The sequence below is a fragment of the Ochotona curzoniae genome, unplaced genomic scaffold (genome assembly GCF_017591425.1).
Source record: "Ochotona curzoniae isolate NIBS_2020 unplaced genomic scaffold, NIBS_Ocur_1.0 scaffold_4505, whole genome shotgun sequence".
NCBI classification, from domain to species: Eukaryota; Metazoa; Chordata; class Mammalia; order Lagomorpha; family Ochotonidae; genus Ochotona; species Ochotona curzoniae.
The window spans coordinates 10118156-10136342 of NW_024467118.1; positions in this window are offsets into that span (position 1 = coordinate 10118156).

Genomic DNA, 18187 nt, shown 5'->3' on the forward strand with positions numbered 1-18187 from the left:
TTATAAGTATCTGTATTTTTAAGAGAGGAAAATATGTATTTTTAGTGTCTACATATCTTAAGTGCCACATGCACGCATAAATATTGGGACAATAAGCACATATATCCACATACACACACAGTTTTTGGTACAGCTCCACATTTCTGCCCAATGTAGTATATTTTGCCAAAAGCTTTTTATATGGTCTCAACAATTAGAAATAATTCACTGGCAGTTTTATATAAAACCTTGTTTCATTAAAGAAAATTTATTCACTTACCCATTTGTTTATTCATTAAACATTGATGATCTTACTACTCTATCTAGAGATCTGCAGTCTGAATCATTGGAAAAATGCATGTGCAAGCCTCGTACTCCCAAGCTTACTTAGCTTATAAAGCAGTTTCCAGGCTTGGGGAAGAGCCAGTTCAATGTTTTGCCCAAAGCTTCCCAACACTGTCTGCACGGTCCACATAACTTACTTGTTGACAAGGCTTACGACCTTTCAGAATAAGAGAGGAATTTTCATGTACCAGAAAAGATACCAAAAGTCTTCCACTTCCTCTGTGCCCATGTGCTTCTTATGCTCTTTCAAGGATCTTTTGCAAGTAAGCAAAGGCCAAAGCCTCCTTTTTTTCCAGAGGACTCAAGTTACAAGATGACTGTATACATAAGAAAGGAATTCAGCAGTTGGGTAAGTTTTTGGGCCACCCAGCAGCAAATCTATGTTGAGGGAAAAAGAATTTTCATTCCCTCGTCATTACCCTCATGGCCCATGGAGTCTGGGGTTCAATAAAATAGCTAGACTTTCTATTTTTACGTTTAAGTCTAGAGAGAGCCTGGAACATAACACTGATTTTTATGCTTATTAAATAGAACTGTCATGATTTATTAACCAATGCTAAAGTTGGAATAAGCTTTTTAAAAAGACTGTTAGACTGTGTAATGTCTGTTAAGTTAAATGTTTGGATGAATACACTTGAGTTCAGTTTGAATTTATCCTTTTTCTGTTGTTGTTTGTTTTGTTTCAAAAATTTGTTTTTATTTGGGTGATTTGGATAACTTTGGGACTTAACAGTTATTTTAATCTGACTATTTCTTAAATAGATATAAACTGGTGATAATTTTATCCTTAAAGATAATGCCATGGCAAACGCTGAGGAATTTTCTACTGAAATGTGTAGTATGCCTTTGGATAACATTTAGTGACCATTCATTTGTTCACCAGAAGCTATATGTCCAGAGCACAACGCATTCTGTGTTAGGTGTTGTATGCTGGACCATCTGGGTATTATGTGGTCATTCAAAGAAGACATACAATGGGACATTTCCAATGAGGTATGCCTGCGGATGCCAACAAAGTATTAAACATGAGTTTCTTACAAAGACTGTGATGTTCTTGAACAGTTTTCTGAGGATGCAATTCAAATCATATTTCTCTATAATATTCTTTCTTTGTAGCCTTTCCTGAAACAACTTGGCTATAATTTCTGTGTGGAAAATATCTGCTCATTTCTTGAAGCCAACTTCAAGGTCACTGTTCTGAGGAAACTTTCTTTAGCTTCTATTCTCCTTGTCAGCCTCATCCTTTTTTTGTGTGTGTGTGCTATTTAATACCACATTAAGACACAATTCACTGCAATTGCACTGCCATTACATCTGCCAGGTTTCGAAGACTTCTGTGGAAGAGGTTGCGACTAACTCATCTTTGAATGCTTGTGTCTAGCTTATGAAATCAAGTGGAACCCAGAGTCAATCAATGCTGATTGAAAGGACGAATGAGACCTAAGCCTTTCTAAAGAGAGACTGTGTCCCTAATCAATATTGCTCTTGCTTCCTTTCTATTTTGGCATCAGAATCCTTTTCAACTGGCTTATTTGAAACTAAATTGTCTACCCTGTTTTAATAGGGTTATTAAATAGTACACATATTTTATCAAAAGTGTAAAACCTTTTAAAAAGCAAAAGTCAAAAAAGTGACCAGAACTCTTCCTCCTAGATGACACCGAGGGTAAAGCTTGACAACACGTGCTCCAACCTTTGAAAGTCTTAATGTGAAGAGGCAGATTTTGTTTTATGTTGTTTTGTACTATTCATACTGCATGGTGGCTATTTTAATTAAAATTACCAAGTCTTCAAAAGTCTCCATTAAAATGTTTCCACTATCCATTTTTAGTGGCTGCATGGTATTTCATAATGTTGTCTTACTACAATTTATTAGCCATTTTTCCTTTTCAGATGTCTCTTGTTTTGCTTTTGAAGAAATTCTTATTGTCTTAATGATATGAAGTGGATTCTTATATCTCTGTGCTTCTCACTGATATTTTCATGAGGGCTATGTGAAATGAAATTAATAAGTAAAATCAGTTTCATAATTAAAACCATATTTTCAGTTGACAACAATAACTATTAAAAGATTTATACTACTGTTGCCAGTGATTAAGCAACACAGAAATACTTAAGCAACATTTATATTATCATTTTAAAAACCCCTATTCATTTGGTCAAATACAGAATACTATTTTTAAATTTGATCTTTCTTACAATGAGGAAGTTAGCATCTTGTTATTTTCATATTACTAGACAATTGTTCGTTTTCAATTTATTATAATTATTTTGCCCATTGAAAATACCGTCAGTTGTTTAGCTGCTGTTATTTCTATTTATCAAGGGTTATTTTTAGTGTGTTATCTAGCTCTTCTATATTTGTGGGCTAATGTTGAAAGTTTGGCTGTAAGTCTCAAAACTGCTAAACACCAGTAATGACCACATGTCCCTGAGTAATTCCGGAGTCTTACAGGTAAGTGATTATCTGTGGCTCTGCGTGCGAGCAGTGCCTTGAACATCAGTCCGGAAGCTCGAGGAGACCTCCAGCATTTTAGACCCACCACTGCTTTCATCACTTCTTTCTTTAGGCTTCTGTTCCTTTAAATCTCATTTTCGTTTTCCCTTAGGCTTTCAGTCCCCTAATGTTTCAGTTTGGGTTTCAGGCTCTTTAGTTGCATGCCCAAATTTGTTCCCTGACATCTGTATCCACCAATCCCCTTTAGTCCCAGATACCTGGTCCCCCGCCTACTGCTGTAACTCCCAGTCCCTGCACCCTGTACTCCCAGTACCCGCCCCTGTGCTATAAAAGCACACTCCCTTCCTCTCCCAGCCTCTCTCAGCCCTCTGCTTGTGGCTCTCCGTTCTTATCCCTCCTACTCTCTGCTCCTGCTTCTCTGTACTGCCTTCTTCCTCTGTGCAAATGAAGGCTCTCAGTGCTTTGCCCACCCTTCTCCCAGTTCTCAGCTCAGCCCTCTGCTCTCCCACTGGGGTCCCTTGAAGCCCCCTTTCTGCTACAATGGCAAGAAAACTCTCCCTTTTCTTCTCTCTGCTCTCTGCCTTCTCTCCCTACGCACGGCCAGCTTCCTTTGCCCTACTGTCTCACTTCCGCGTGGGCAGCTCTACCTCTGGAACAAACACCTCTTGTGTAACTCACTGCATCTGATGCTTGGGTTTGCAGCATTATTTCCCAACTTTACTTATATTAATTTTCAAAATTTAAGAAAAGTTGTCTTTTCTTAACAAGGAAGCTTTTTTAATTTCACTAAATTTTAGGGTATTTATGCTTATGTGATGTTTCATTAAGTCTATACATTGAATTAGATTTGTTTTTTTTTCTTAGAACTGCATCATTGAAGTAATGGATTACACACACGGATTCTCTAATATGGAAAAACTGCACAGCTGGTTAATCTTTTACATATTTATCTTTTTGCTTTTCAGGGCAATAACTCAATTCACTGTTATTTGCATTTATGGCAATAAACAGATTTGTTCACTCTTTTTTGTTGAGATTTCTTTGCCTTGTTTTGACTGCAAAGCTGATTGATCATATGTATGTCCTAAAATTAGGACAGGTTCAGGTACTCTCCCTTTTAAGTAATCTAATAATTTGTGGATTCATTGAGTGTTCCTTTCATGAAGCACAACTGTTACCATTCCTACCCTATCGTTCCAAAGCTCTGTGACCTTTGCCACTTATCCAGTGTCCTTGTACGTCCTCCTGTGAGCCGACATTCTGCCTTCCACACAGCTGCAATGACCCTTCCAAAACAAATCAAATCACGCCAATCTCTTGTTTAAAACCTCCAAGGGCATCCCATCTCACTCAGTCTGAGAGCCAAATGCCCTTTCTGTGAATTTATAATTTACAACTTGTGCTGCTGAGATTAGTAGCAGGCACTAATCCATTTGCTGAACGCCCAGTAAGTGTGACTGCAGGATGTCTGGGAGGGGCAGTACTCACCCTTGACAGCACTGCCCCGTGCATCACCAGCTGGAGGCAAGAGCTGACACAGAGCTCACTTCCTCTGTGAAGTCAACTGATCCATTCCGTGATATCTGAGTGTTACAAGGGTAAAGAAGGGAGTATCATGACAGGAAATGAAATAGCCTAAGTTGATAAAAATGCAACTGAGCTTGGGATGGGTGTTGTGTTACCATGCATGAAGTCAATATTTGGAATGTTGACTGGAGTTCTGGCTATCGTTTCTACTTCAACTTCTTGTTCCATGGCTCAGTCACTGGGGCCACTGCCACCTGGGTGAGAGGTACACGTGAATGCTCTGTGTCCTGACTCTGGCCTGACTACTGTGACCATTTGAGCAGTGAGCCAGTGCATGGAAGCTCGCTCTCTTCTCCTCTGTGTCAATCCTTCCAAGTAGATGAAAATTAACAAATAGGAAAATATGAAATGGAACAGAATTCCAAAGTATTGTAAGTACACAGCATACATGCATGTGTTTAAAAATAAGCATGGTTAAATCTTTTAGAAGGTATTTACTTGAGGGCTTGACACAATGGCTCAGGGGCTAAATCCTCACTTTGCATCCATGGGCTCCCATATGGGCACTGGTTCAGATTCCAGCTGCCCCACTTCCCATCCCGCTCTCTGCTTGTGCCCTGGGAAAGCAGTAGAGGACGGTCCAAAGCCTTGGGATCCTGAATCCTTGTGGGAGACCCAGAAGAAGCTCCTGGCTGCTGGCTCTGGATTGGCCCAGCTCCAGCCTCCGCGGCCACTTGGAGAGTGAACCAGTGAACTGAAGATCTCTCTTTGTATCACCTTTTCTATGTAAATCTGCCTTTCCAATAACAATAAAAACAACTTTTAAAAATGTATTTATTTGAGAGATAGAAACAGAGAGGAAGACAGTCATTTCCAGATTCACTCTCCCAGTGCCTGCAACAACCGTGGTTTGCCAGGGTTGAACCTAAGAGCTGGGCAGTGGGTTTAGTGCAAGTGGCAGGAGCAGAGTGAATTAACCCATTAGCACTGCCTCTCAGGTACATGAGCAGGAAGCTGGAGAAGGGGTGGAGCTGAGATTAGAACAGCCTGATGCGGGATGCAGGGGAGTCTTATCTGGCAGGATAGTGACCTTACCTTTGATTTTTGAACATGCACATGAATTGTGAATGCTAGCTATGACTTGTTTTTTTTCTTACAAATTTTAGCTGGTAGAAATCCAGCCTGGACAAGGTTCTATCCGAAAGTGAATGGAATGTTATCCTTTCTTCATATTTGATTTTCTTATCAATTTCAATATTGTTGTTATCACTCCACCTCTGAAATAAGTCAATCTAGTGCATATAAGCTTTACGATGACTGTAACGGGCCCACTGCGGTAGCCCAGTGGCTAAAGTTCTTGCCTTCTGTGCACATGGATCCCATTTGAGTGCCAGTTCGTGTTCTGCCTGCTCTGCTTCCCTTTCAGTTCCCTGCTTGTGGCCTGGGAAAGCAGTTGAGGATGGCCCGGGGCCTTGGGACCCTGCACCTGCGTGGGAGACTGGGGAGGAAGCTCTGATCTCTTGGCTTCAGATTGGCTCAACTTGGGGAGTGAACCAAAGGATAGAAGATCTTCCTCTCTATGTGTCCTTTTATCTTGTATGTCGATCTGACTTTCCAATAAAAATAAATAAATCTTTGAAATAATAAAACGAGTGTCATTAACGCATATGCTTGGGTGATTTCAGTTTTATGTATGCACTAATGTTGCCATCAGAATAACCTGGGGCACGCACGTATCAGCTCCACCCGATTATTTCAAATATCACTTCGTCTTTAGTTTGATTTCTGTAATGGTTGCGTGCTTTTTTGTTCTCATAATAATTTATAACAATCCAATCTTTTTGATACCTTAAATGATACTTATCATTTTTTTCAATGTTATTTTCATTTGAAAGACAGAGTTACTCAGAGAAGGAGAGATACAGAAAGGGAGGCCTTCCAGCCGAGGTTTGCTCCCTACATGGTCACAACAGCCAGAGCTGGGCTGCTCCAAAGGGGAGGTGCAGTTTCTTCCGGGTCTCCCCCTGGGAGTGGGGGCCAAGCCTTCTCTTTGATTTCCCAGGCCATCAGCAGGGAGCTGGGTCAGAAGTGGACCCTGTGGAGCGTTGATCAGTGTCCATAGGAGATGTCGGTGCTGCAGGATTAACCCAACTAACATAATATTAATAAACGCAGTGTGTCTTTTTGAAACGTGTGAATACATGTTGTTAACTGTCTGTGACTCAGGGAACGTTACTTCCACATTAACAATCTGTTTAAAATCAGTGATAAAATTTGGATTAGTGAACACTAGATGGCAGTGTTTATGAAAAATTAAATAGGAAGGCGCTGCTTTGGCACTAAGTCACAGACATGACTGATTCGCGGCTACGCCCACTCAGCTGTCCGTCTTATTTTGCTTACTGTTTCAGAGATAAGATTTTTGAAAGTCAGGAGAGAAAAAAGTGAGAACATTCTGGAACGGATTGATTGTGATTTGATCTGTGAGATACTGAACTACTGTTAGGTGAAGTGATTAAAGGTTAACGTGTTTAGTAAGACAGAGAATACTGGACCGGGTGTAAATCCCATTCTGGCTTAAGTACGAAGGATCGAAAAAGAGGTTGTGCTATTTTTTAGTTTATAATAATGAATATAATTGGTTGAATGCTTAAGATAAACTAACATACATGCACACACGTACTCAAACATATCATTTTAAGTCTGTACAGCCTGGTGACACAGTTTTGTGACTGAGTACTTAGAATTTCAAAAGATCTAAGAGGTGACAATTGCAGCATTTTTGAGTAAGAGTTGCGTTTCAAATTTGAAGTTGTCAGTCTGAATCTATACTGATATTCTAATCATCTGTTGTAATTTAATATTAGTCTGTTGACCACTGGCCTATTCTTATTAAATCCTTTTTTTTAATTACTTATTTTTATTGGAAAGTCAGATAGACAGTGAGGAGGAGAGACAGAGAGGAACATCTTCCATCCGTTTTTTTCACTCGCAAAGCAGCCACAACAGCTGGAGCTGAGCCAATCCGAAATTAGGAGCCCGGATCTTCTTCCTGTCTCCTACGCAGGTGCAGTGTCCCAGGGCTTTGGCCAATCCTTGACTGTTTTCCTAGGCCATAAGGAGGAAGCTGGATCGGAAGCGGGGATGTCAGGATTAGAACTGGAACCCATATGGGATCCCGGTGCCCGCTGAGCTCATTTCCTATTAAATTCTAAAAATTTTCTAAGAAATGCAAGAAACGTTGACATAGCACCAAGTAAATATTGAAGGAACTGTAGGAATTGCTTGATCTGAAGACAAGACTAAATGGCTTGCACATCACTCCATAGAATCAGAATGCCTAACTAAAAACTGATTCAATTCTGTTATTTCAGGTAAATTGGTAGCTAAAGTTTTGGTTTGTGTAAATTGTTGTTTGGATAGATTCAACCAGGTATTTATGTATCAAAATCTAAGATTTTGTAAAAGAACGATTTAATTTTTTTGTTATTCTGACAAATCTGTAATTGAGTTAATTTGCAGGAAAAACATAAAAAGAATCAATGTACCCTATTTAACATAAATGCAAGATTAAGATTCTTTTAAATTATACAAAAAGTATGACATCCATATTTTCAATGTTTAATAATCATATGAATGACAATATCAAACCTTATAATTTACATATATTGAGCCTTGAACATGAAGAGGTATACTTGAAAACAATATTTAATAATGAAATTGTAGGTTTTTATGCAATTTTATTACTATTTTAAATGACAGAAATTTTAAACTTAAATCCTTACTTTTCAGCAATTCTTCTGTAGTTTGAGTTTGAATGACGAAACCACGCAACACTATGCAGTAATTTAATTAGAACTTTTCAGGATTAATTAGAACTTTCTACCAATATCAGTTTTCAATATAACAAAATATGAAAATATAATACTAAATTATTATACTCATATAATAGTATATTTTGAAGTATATTTTGTTATGAGCTGATTTATGATCAATTTAGACATTTTCAGATATGAACAAAAAAGTGTTATTAAATACACATAGTCTTCTCAACCCAAAGGTAAGCCTTATTCCTGCTTACTATCTTTTCTAGCTTTTACTTGATGTGCTAATCGCAAATATAAACGGCACATAGGCACAGTCACAGAAACACAAGACATGCGTCGCATGCGCGCTTGGATGGCTCAAAACTGGAGTGATTTTGAACATACAACTTTGTCTCCCAGCTTTATTTTGTATGCATATTCCAAGTCCAGAAATATCATGTGAGGAACGTGGATCATTTGCCACTTGAACAGCATTAGGAAGGATTCTCCTGGTGTATTCTTAGGCTGTTTTTTGTATTACTGATTACAGCAAATCACTGCAGTGAAAAAATGTATGGACATGTTTGAAGCGTTTTTCTTTCAGACTTTAATGAAATGTTTCATCAAAGATATCGAGATTTTTAAGATTCAGCAAACACACGCATTTTCTGGAAAACATGTACCTCTTTTTGTTTTCTACCAATAGTTTATTAAACCGCTTGTCAAAACACACACTCAGAAGTTTCAGACACTTGTATTTTTCAAATCTTAATTTGGTGTATAAAAAATAGTGTCCCGTTATTGTTTCAATTCCCACTGCTTTGATTACTGGGGAGGCTCAACAGTTGTTCATGTCTGTAATTTTTATTTGTGTTTCTTTTGTGCCTTGGCTGTTCGTGTTCCTTTGAGGCAATTTTATTGAAAGGAACATAAAAGCTGCAGCAAAACAACGTTGTTGCCGTACAACTACCCATTGGTTTGAAGGCAGCTCAGCTCTTTTTGTGAAGAATATGAATAATGCACAAAAGAATTCTCCAAAGAGAAAATAAAAAACAGAAAAGTACCTCGAGGGTAGAAAGCGGATGTGAATCAGAGCATTGTTTTTCATGAAAATAAGGATTGCTTTGAAGTATTTTTGCTACTTCCCTTCTATTCCCTTGCCTAAATTTTGTTTTCATAATGTTTATTCAGTTAACCTCAGTATTTTTAGCACTTACGACTATTGATACTTTCTGCAAAGACCCCCTCCCCTTTGGATTCATGTATTTTCGGGTTATTTAAGTTAAATTATCTCTGTCCAATTATTTCACGGCATAAATCCGTTTTTATGGCACGCTTACTGCTTTGGGTAAGTATGTTTCATGTGGAGATAAACTATGTATGTATATACATGTGTTTTTATAAACTTTAAACAGGGCTTTGCGATTTTGCTGCAGCAAACTAAAATTTGCATAATAATGCTGTTTAGGCCTGGCATGGTACTGGATTTTATGGATTTCAAATACTTGCTATTGTTTATTTATGCACAAAATGTGTTTGGATAACATAATAAAATGAAACCTCTATCCATTACTTCTATATGTTTGAAATATATATTTTCACTTTCCTGCAATCATAGAATTTCTTTTGTGTTACATGGCTTAAAAAAAAAGGCAGGTAGTAAGTTTGATACACAAAAATTAAGCCAGTGCTTGGGACACTATCACTCCTTATTAAGGAACTTGAAGGTGAGTCTGCTCCACTCTCGATCTCAGCTGCCTGCCAGTGCACGCCCCAAAGGCGCTGGGTCCTCATCAGCCAAGTGGAAGGGCTGGAATGAGTTCTGTCACTCAGCTTCAGCCTTACAGGCATTGGAAATCACACCGACAAGTGAAACATTCTCTTTCTCTCCTTCACCAAAACCTCCTCACGCCTTTCACCCTCACGTCCTTCTCCTTTCAGGAAAAACTGAAGGGCTCGGACCGGCATGATAGCACAGCGGTTGAAGTCCTCTCCTTGAACGCTCTGGGATCCCATATGGGCACCGATTCTGATCCAGCTCGCTGCTGTGGCCTGGGAAAGCAGTCCAGGACAGCCCAAAGCCTTGGGACCCTGCACTCATGTGGGAGACTCTGAAGAAGCTCCTGGCTCCTGGCTTCTGATAGGCTCAGCTCCCACAGTTGAGGCTGCTTGGAAAGTGAATCATTAGACGGAAGATCTTCCTCTCTGTCTCTTTTCCCCTGTGTATATCTGGCTTTCCAATAAAAATAAATAAATCTTAAAAAACAATGAAGGGATCTTTTATTTTAAAATCTGATCAATGAGTAGTCAGGTTTAGTTTTGTTTTTCTTTACCTATATAAATTGGAACTTCTACTTAATTATACAACTGGTATTTGAGATGTAAATATGAGATCTTTTATAGGATGTGGCAATGTAAACAGGTTAATTATTATTTCGTGGTGAACCTGGGATAGTATTTCTGAAAGATTCACATTCGAGTCAGTAGACTGAATCAAGAGCAGGATCCTCATCAGGTGGGGGAGAGAAGCAGAGCCATCATCCGGTCAGGGTGGAGCTACAAAGTTCCCAGCTCTGCACCATCCGTTCCTGTCCTCGGATCTCAGGATTCCTGATGAGGGGCCTGAGGCTCCAGGGCTCGCATGGCTCCTTCTGGTTCTCTGGGGTTTACACTCAGATTACATCACTCTTCTGGTTTCCTGGTTTTCGGTTTATAGATCGCAGGTTCAGAGATTCTCAACTGTTATAATCACATGGGCTAATATACACAGGCACACACACACACACACACACACACACACACACACCATTCTAGTGGTTTTATTTCTCTGGTGAATATGACACAGACAGTAATCAAAATTTCCCAAATCATGGTGTTACATCACATTGGAGTTAAGTTTCTTTATTTTAAATTCTTAAAAAGAATTTAAAACATTTTTAAAGGCTTATTTTATTTTTTATTGGAAAGGCAGACATACAGGGAGAAAGATTTTCCATGTACTGGTTCACTCCCTGAGTAGTCACAGAGGCAGGAGCTGAGCCACTCTGAACCTAGGAGCCAGGAGCTTCTTCTGGGTCTCCCATGTGGGTGCAGGGTTCCAAGGTTTTGGCCATCCACTATTGCTTTCCCAGGCCACAAAGCAGGGAGCTGAATGGTAAGTGGAGCAGCTGGGACACAAACTAGTGCCCACATTGGATTCCTGTGAATGCCAAGGTGAGAATTTAGCCATTGGTCTATCACATGGGGCCCAGAGTTAAATTACTTAACATGCTATAATAATTAGTGCAAAAGGCAAAATTTGCAGTGAAATGGTGAGAAGAACTTTTAGGACACGTGACTACGGCCCCAAATAAATAGAAGAGGAGCTAGATGATAAAATGATAGTAAACTGATTTTACTCTCTCATGAGTTAGACAATCTCTGACATGTGCACGCAGAGACGGCAATGAAATCTGCAAGAATATGTGACCATACTATTGAAAACATTTAGGCTATTAGCTCTGATTTGCAGCTAGGCAGATAAATCTCTACCTTAGTAGGAAATAGCTGGGCATCTTTCAATAAAAAATACAACAGTAGTTCAACAGTTTAAAATGTTCTCCACTGAGTATATTTTCACCATTGTGCATCCTGTATATAGTAAATGGGGAATAGGTTTGTGTGTTAGTTCTTCTTACAGGAAACAAAGACGATTTTCAAATAATATTGCTGTAACATACAAGAATGCTAGTTTGGTTTTCTATTTACTTTCACTATTACTATTACATTCTCTACATTAAGTCAAGGAGAAACTAACCTGTGTCAAATCTGCTCTATTTTGGCAAGTTAGCTTCTTAAAAATACATAGAATCATTTTCCTTCTCCATTTCTTTTTTTTTTTAAGGAAATTTTATTATAAAGGGGAAGACAAGAGTGAGGGGGAGGGAGGGAAGGAGAGAATGAGAACAGAAGCGGGAGCGGTAGAAGAGAGATGGATCAGGACTTACCTGTCTGTTTAGGTGCGCTGTCTTTAGACAAGAGGGCGATTATTCAGGTGTTACCTCACGGAGGGGGGTGGATCCTGCTAATGGAAGCTGAGCTCCTCCAAGGACTGTTCTCGAAAGGAGCAGACAGGCACAGTTATTGAAGTTAACTTTTATCACTTTTTTCTCAGTTTAGGAAGGCCTATCCTCAAGTAAAGACACCAGACTTAGGAAATACAAGTACATGAAGACACAGATAATTGGTAAAATTTTGATTTCATATAAACAAAATATATGTTAGTTTATACATGTATCATAAATACTGCATTGGACATAGTTAAAGCATATTCTCTATTTGAACCTCACATTTATTGGGTATTCTGCATTTTACCTGAAAACTCCATGATGAGACCACCATGTGCAGGGCCGAGGCAGGTCTGCCTCCACTCTGCACACTCTGTCACTATCTTCATGTGGATTGCTGAGAAATATTTAACAGAAAATAAATGCCACCCATACTTTTGTTTTTCCTCTGTCCCTACAAATACTCATTTTGTATTTAAAATAAGAGTGGAAATGTTAGAAAAAGGTCCATGAAGCTGTGCAAACACTCCAGAGAAGAAGAGAGGCAGAATATTCGTGCTGGGGAAGGTAAGTAAGATACATGAGTTCACATCAGCAGTGTGGAGAGCTATGAGCATGGTTTTTTGGCGTATCACTTACAATGAATACTGCATTCCTTGTTATTGCTAAACATCGCTAATACAGACCCTGGGAGGAGCAGTGACAAAGTAGTTGGGTTCCTACCGCCTCCATGGGAGAATCCAGTGGAGTTCAGCTGCCAATTCTGACCTGGGCTAACTTCTGTTGTTTGGGACATTCAAAGAGCAAATCAGTGGATGGAAGCTATCTTGTTTTTCTCTCTTCATCTCCCTTTCCCCCTACCCCCAGTCAATCAATCAATAATAAGTTCTCTTTGAATTCCAGAGTCAGCCTAGTAAGAAGTTACAAAGAATATTCTTTGCAATGACATAAAATACAGGTTTACGTAGCCATATTTAGCTGCTTGTAACACTTCTATATAGCTCACTGCTGTGTTTCCTCTTTACCTACTTCATACTTCAAAACATATTTTCTTCCTAATATTCTGATTTTAAAATGATAACATTAATTTTATTAAAAACTTGGCAGAGTGGGAATATGGTTAGGATATTTTTTTACTTCTAATCAGGCAGACCAATCAATTATGAAGTGTACATTTGAGAAAAGTTATGCTTTGTATCGATTCTATGCCATGTACTTATGCACGATATGCAATTTCGTGATATTATAAGTTAATTTCCTTATGGTGTCTAACACTTAGAGGTTTTGGTCTTTACCCCTCACTATCTCTGTATGCTTCCTTTCCTTGTTTTTCCTCTACAATGTCTTCCAAATAAATTCCAACTGGCTTCAGGACAATAATATGTTATTCTGTCTGCAATAGTCACTTCTTTTTGTCATGTTCTGTGGAAGCCATGGGTGTACGGACTCAGGGGTACCATTCCCCTAAGAGGCGGGGTCCGTTCTCTGCATTGCTGCCTGCAACAGGGTCCACCACGTAGGGATCTCGTACATTTAAGAGGTTATTCCTTCTCCTTGCTATCCACATTGATTTAGATGATGAATAAAAGGCTGAGGATCAACTGTGGGCTGGCCTAATTAGATGCTCTCTGAAGAATATGGAATCAGAAAAAGAAACAGTTGCTGAATTTCAAGAACACAGATTTCTAAAGACAGATATGGTAAATTCTTATTGCTGTTAAGGAAACAGAAATTTCTATAACTAATGTAACATGGAATACTGTTTGATTTGTTTCCTGAGTAAAACTGAGTTTTTAGTTTTTTTTAAGGTTTATTTGAAAGGCAGATTTACAGAGAGGAAGAAAGACAGATGGATACATCTGTTCACTGGTTCACTCCCCAGGTGCCCCAGTGGCCAGAGCTGAGCTGATTCAAAGCCAGGAGCCTGGAGCTTCTTTTCTAGGCTTCCCATGAGTGTGCAGGGTCCCAAGGCTTTGGTAAGGATTTAGCCTCTGCGCCACCATGCAGGGTCCATAAAACCCAGACGGTATCTGATACACTATTGTTTGCACTCATGGTATCTCACCACTTTAAACTATGTGTTCATTTATATGATTACACAATTTGAGCCTCTCATAAAATATATCTGAAATCTGATGTGCACCAAAATTCAAGGCTTTTTGATAGCTAAGTTTACAATTTTGGAATCTTCTGGGATTTTGGATCTTCAGAATGAGAGTGCTCAACCGGTAGAAAGTATGCAAGTATTGCGCAATCCTGAAACACTTCCTGTCTGAACACTTCTTGTCCCAAGCATTTTTGGGCTAGGTATACTCAGTGCATCTGTCTCCTTGTTCTTGCAGAGCTGCAAAGGGAACAGAGAGATTTCCATCTCAAGACAGAGCACTCAGAAAAAGGCAGAAGGCATTTTATTTCTTTAAAAATATTTACTTATTGTTTTCATCTGCTTGAAAGGCGGAGCCATGAAGAGCGGATGAAATAGAAAGAAGCTCTTCTATGTGCTGAGTCCCTCCCCTAAGGCCTGCAACATCCTGAACTGAGTCAGCCCAGACAGGAGTCCAGAACTCGGTCCACATCTCTCATGGGGCTGCCAGGGGCCAAATTCAGTGAAATTGTTTTAAGGAAAGTTATTAATCCATCCCTAATCTACCATCAGTAACGTAGACTCATAAATAGTGTATATTAATAGGTTTACTAGTTGACTGAACAAATGTTAAAAATGGCAACGATCTTGGCCCCTTCTTTATAACATTTCAAAAGTTCAAACAGCTAAAAACTTCTTTGAGTCTGATTTTCTACAAATTAGACCTAAAGTCTAGAAAGTCTGTGGATTATCAGGTTAGAGAGATAGCTAGATTGTTTTACATAATGGTACATGTTTAAACAAAATACAGTGAAGCAATAAAATAGAGAATTACTCAAGCAGGCGAAGAAGGTCAATTCCAGGGACAGTTGCTGCTGAAAACTATTTGAATTGAAAATAGAGCTACAGGAAAAGCTCACTGTGTTTGATTCTGGAAGGAAACAAAAGACATTTCAGAAAGAGGTTATGTAGCATATGCAAAAGGCCTGAGGTTAAGAAGAACTTGGCCTATTTAAGGAACAAAGAAATATCAGACGCTGGATATTTCAAGTAAGAGAAAAAAGGTAAAACAGAAGGAAGATCGAGAAAGTTTTTGTAAATTGCAGCCAAGCATTTAGGTGTTATTTTAGACTGAATTGAAAAGCACTGGAGTCTGTGTGCATGAGGTAATTCTACAAACTTTATGGAAAATGAGATTGAGAAATAAGTTTATTTTGACATTTGAATAAAATTTGAATTCTACATATAAGTGGACCAAAAAATTGACGGAAAATTATGTGAAATTACACATGGGTTTAAAAAGTTTTCAGTAAATTCATTCTTAATCTCCCTTTAGTCTTCTTTCCTCCCTTCCTCCCTCCCTCCCTCCCTCACTTCTATCCTTCCATCCCCCCCTACTTTTTTGGAAAGGTGTATGTATAGAAAGACAGGGAAAGATACAGAGTGATGGTCTCTCTGCTCTCTCTGCTTGTGCGCGCTCCACATGGCCACAGCAGTCAGCTCTAGCAGGCTGAAGCCAGGAACCTGGAACCTCTTCCATGTCTCGCACATGGAGGCTGGGTTCTATTGCTTTCTGAGGTGCATCAGTAGGGAGCTGGATCAGAAGTGGTGCAGCAAGGTCTTGAACTGGAGCCCACACAAGATGCCACTGTCGAAGACAAGCAACGTGACAGGCTGTGTAATGATGCTGGTCCCAGGACATTTTTCTTTTAAATTTATTTTTTATAGTTTTCTTTAAAAAACATTTATTTGAAAGCATCATAAGGGGAAAAGAGAGAAGAGAGAGACAGAGAAAGGAAGATAGAGAGAAAGACAGAGATCTTCCCTCCACGTGTTCACTCTCCAGATGGCTCCAATCCTGGCCAAAGCCAGGAGGTTAACTGGGTCTCCCACCTTGTAGCACGGGGCTCAAGTGCTTGGAATGTGCTCCATCGTTTATCTGCTGGCCATCAACAGGGAGCTGGCTTGGAAGTTCATGCAGCCAGGAAAGACTGTGCGCCCAAATGGTGGTTTTACTTTTTATGCCTCAACATGGTTTCCACTCTCCATGATTTTCTGAAGTACCATTATATTTGTAGTGTATCAATAAAAATTGGTGACTTTAATACATGGAGAAATGCATATATTCACTGAGTATTCCCTGTATTTCAGGAACTCTGCACTGCAACCAGAGATGGTTTAGACAAAGATTCTTCACAGTAGAAACACATAATTCATTGGTGAGACCTATAAAAACTTCTCTTTATGACAGCATAATCAATACCCCTTGGGGACAGAAATGTGTCGTGACTCATTCTTTTCTCTATCCTCAGCACAAGAGCCGTACGGAATAGGAGCTCAGGGGTTGTCTATTGGGTTAGCTGCGCAGGAAGATGGATGGCAAATGAGATATGTGTGTAGGGGTGGATTCTGTTCTCTGTGAGTAAAATACCTCAACTTTCCAATTTGCTTTTGACTGGGATTCATTTTGTGAAATGTTACAGAGCTTGTGCCCACTCTCCACTTCTCCCTGAATAAATCATTGCCCACGGTGACCGAGGCACCGCCATTAAAGAACGCTGGAGTTTCAGTGGAAAGTGTAGAAAAAGCTATCACCGATGTCCCAGGTGGGAGATTGCATCAGCCCGTCAGCTTATCCGGAGCCCCGGGACATCAGTGGACTTCACAGGGCTGGGAATCTGCTCGACGAGCTTTGTGGGAATGCCAGGCAGCCTGATAAGCGCTTCACCCTGGGATGTATGGACGATGGTGATAAAGCAGAGGACACGGTGAAAAACGGAGGGTGCAATCAATAGTGTCACGGAGAGAACAGAGACAGAGGAGAGGGGGCCGGCAGGGAGAGGGGGTCTGAGGGGCACCCGGAATCAGCAATGGAGTGAGTACCTGTGCTGAATCAGAAATCAGAACAGAGGAACTGTTTACGTAAATCAAGAAGTGCCTCCTTCAAGAAGCCCAGAACTGAAAAGGCAGCTCCCTCTTCGTGAGCCAGTGACTGCCGTTTGCAGCAGGAGCCCAGAGCCATGCAGGCCAGGGGAGTACTGACGAATGGCCATTTCTCCGGTCACTATTTGGAATCGCAGCAGGGGTCCTTCTCCTAGAAGGAGGCGACAGATGAGTGCTTGCGGACCCTTAGAACCAGACCATCTCTTTGAAAAGCCTCATTCCACAGGCACTGGAGGATTAGTGATGCCAAACACCTTGCCACTTTTTGTGTTTTACGCTGGCCGACTGAGCCAATGACAGAATCCAGGGCTCTTGATTCTTACTCCAAAATGTTTCTGCTTAACAGGAGACTCCCACCTGCTTTCCTAAGACACAGCAATCGGGAGGTGGTTTGGCTTGAGGCAGAGCTAAGAGTTTTCAGTGAGCTCAAATTCTTCCTCTGGATTGTGTGTCAAGAACTGGAATCCTTGTACAAGCAAAAGGAATAAATAACGTGGGCTAAGGTTTAGGGATGAAGGCCCAGCATTAACCAAGAGGCTGGAATTCCTTAGAGGCCATCTTATGGAAAATCCCGGCTAGGATTTTTTACTCACTGTAAAAACAGTAGCCTTGAGTTGTGTTGAGTTTATGCAAATCTTACAAGTTGCCTGGCGTGCTAGGTACTAATTTCTCAATGAGTGGCTGATTAAATAGTAGGCTGTTAGCAAGTAGTGAGAAGCCATGGGTTGGGAGATAGGTTTGGCTTCAGACCGATCTGTAGCCTGAGGTAGGTTTTTCCCCTTGCAAATTACAAGATCTTCTGGGGAGTCAGGAATACTTGATGTCTCACTTTCTTCCAACGGAAGATGATTATAATGGCCTTGAAAATTTATGGGCCTGGAATGGTAGCCTAGTGGCTAAAGTCTTGGCCTTGCATGTACCAGGAACCCATGTGGGCATTGGTTCTATTCCCAGCGGTTTCACTTCCCATCCTGCTCTCTAACTGTGCTTTGGGAAAGCAG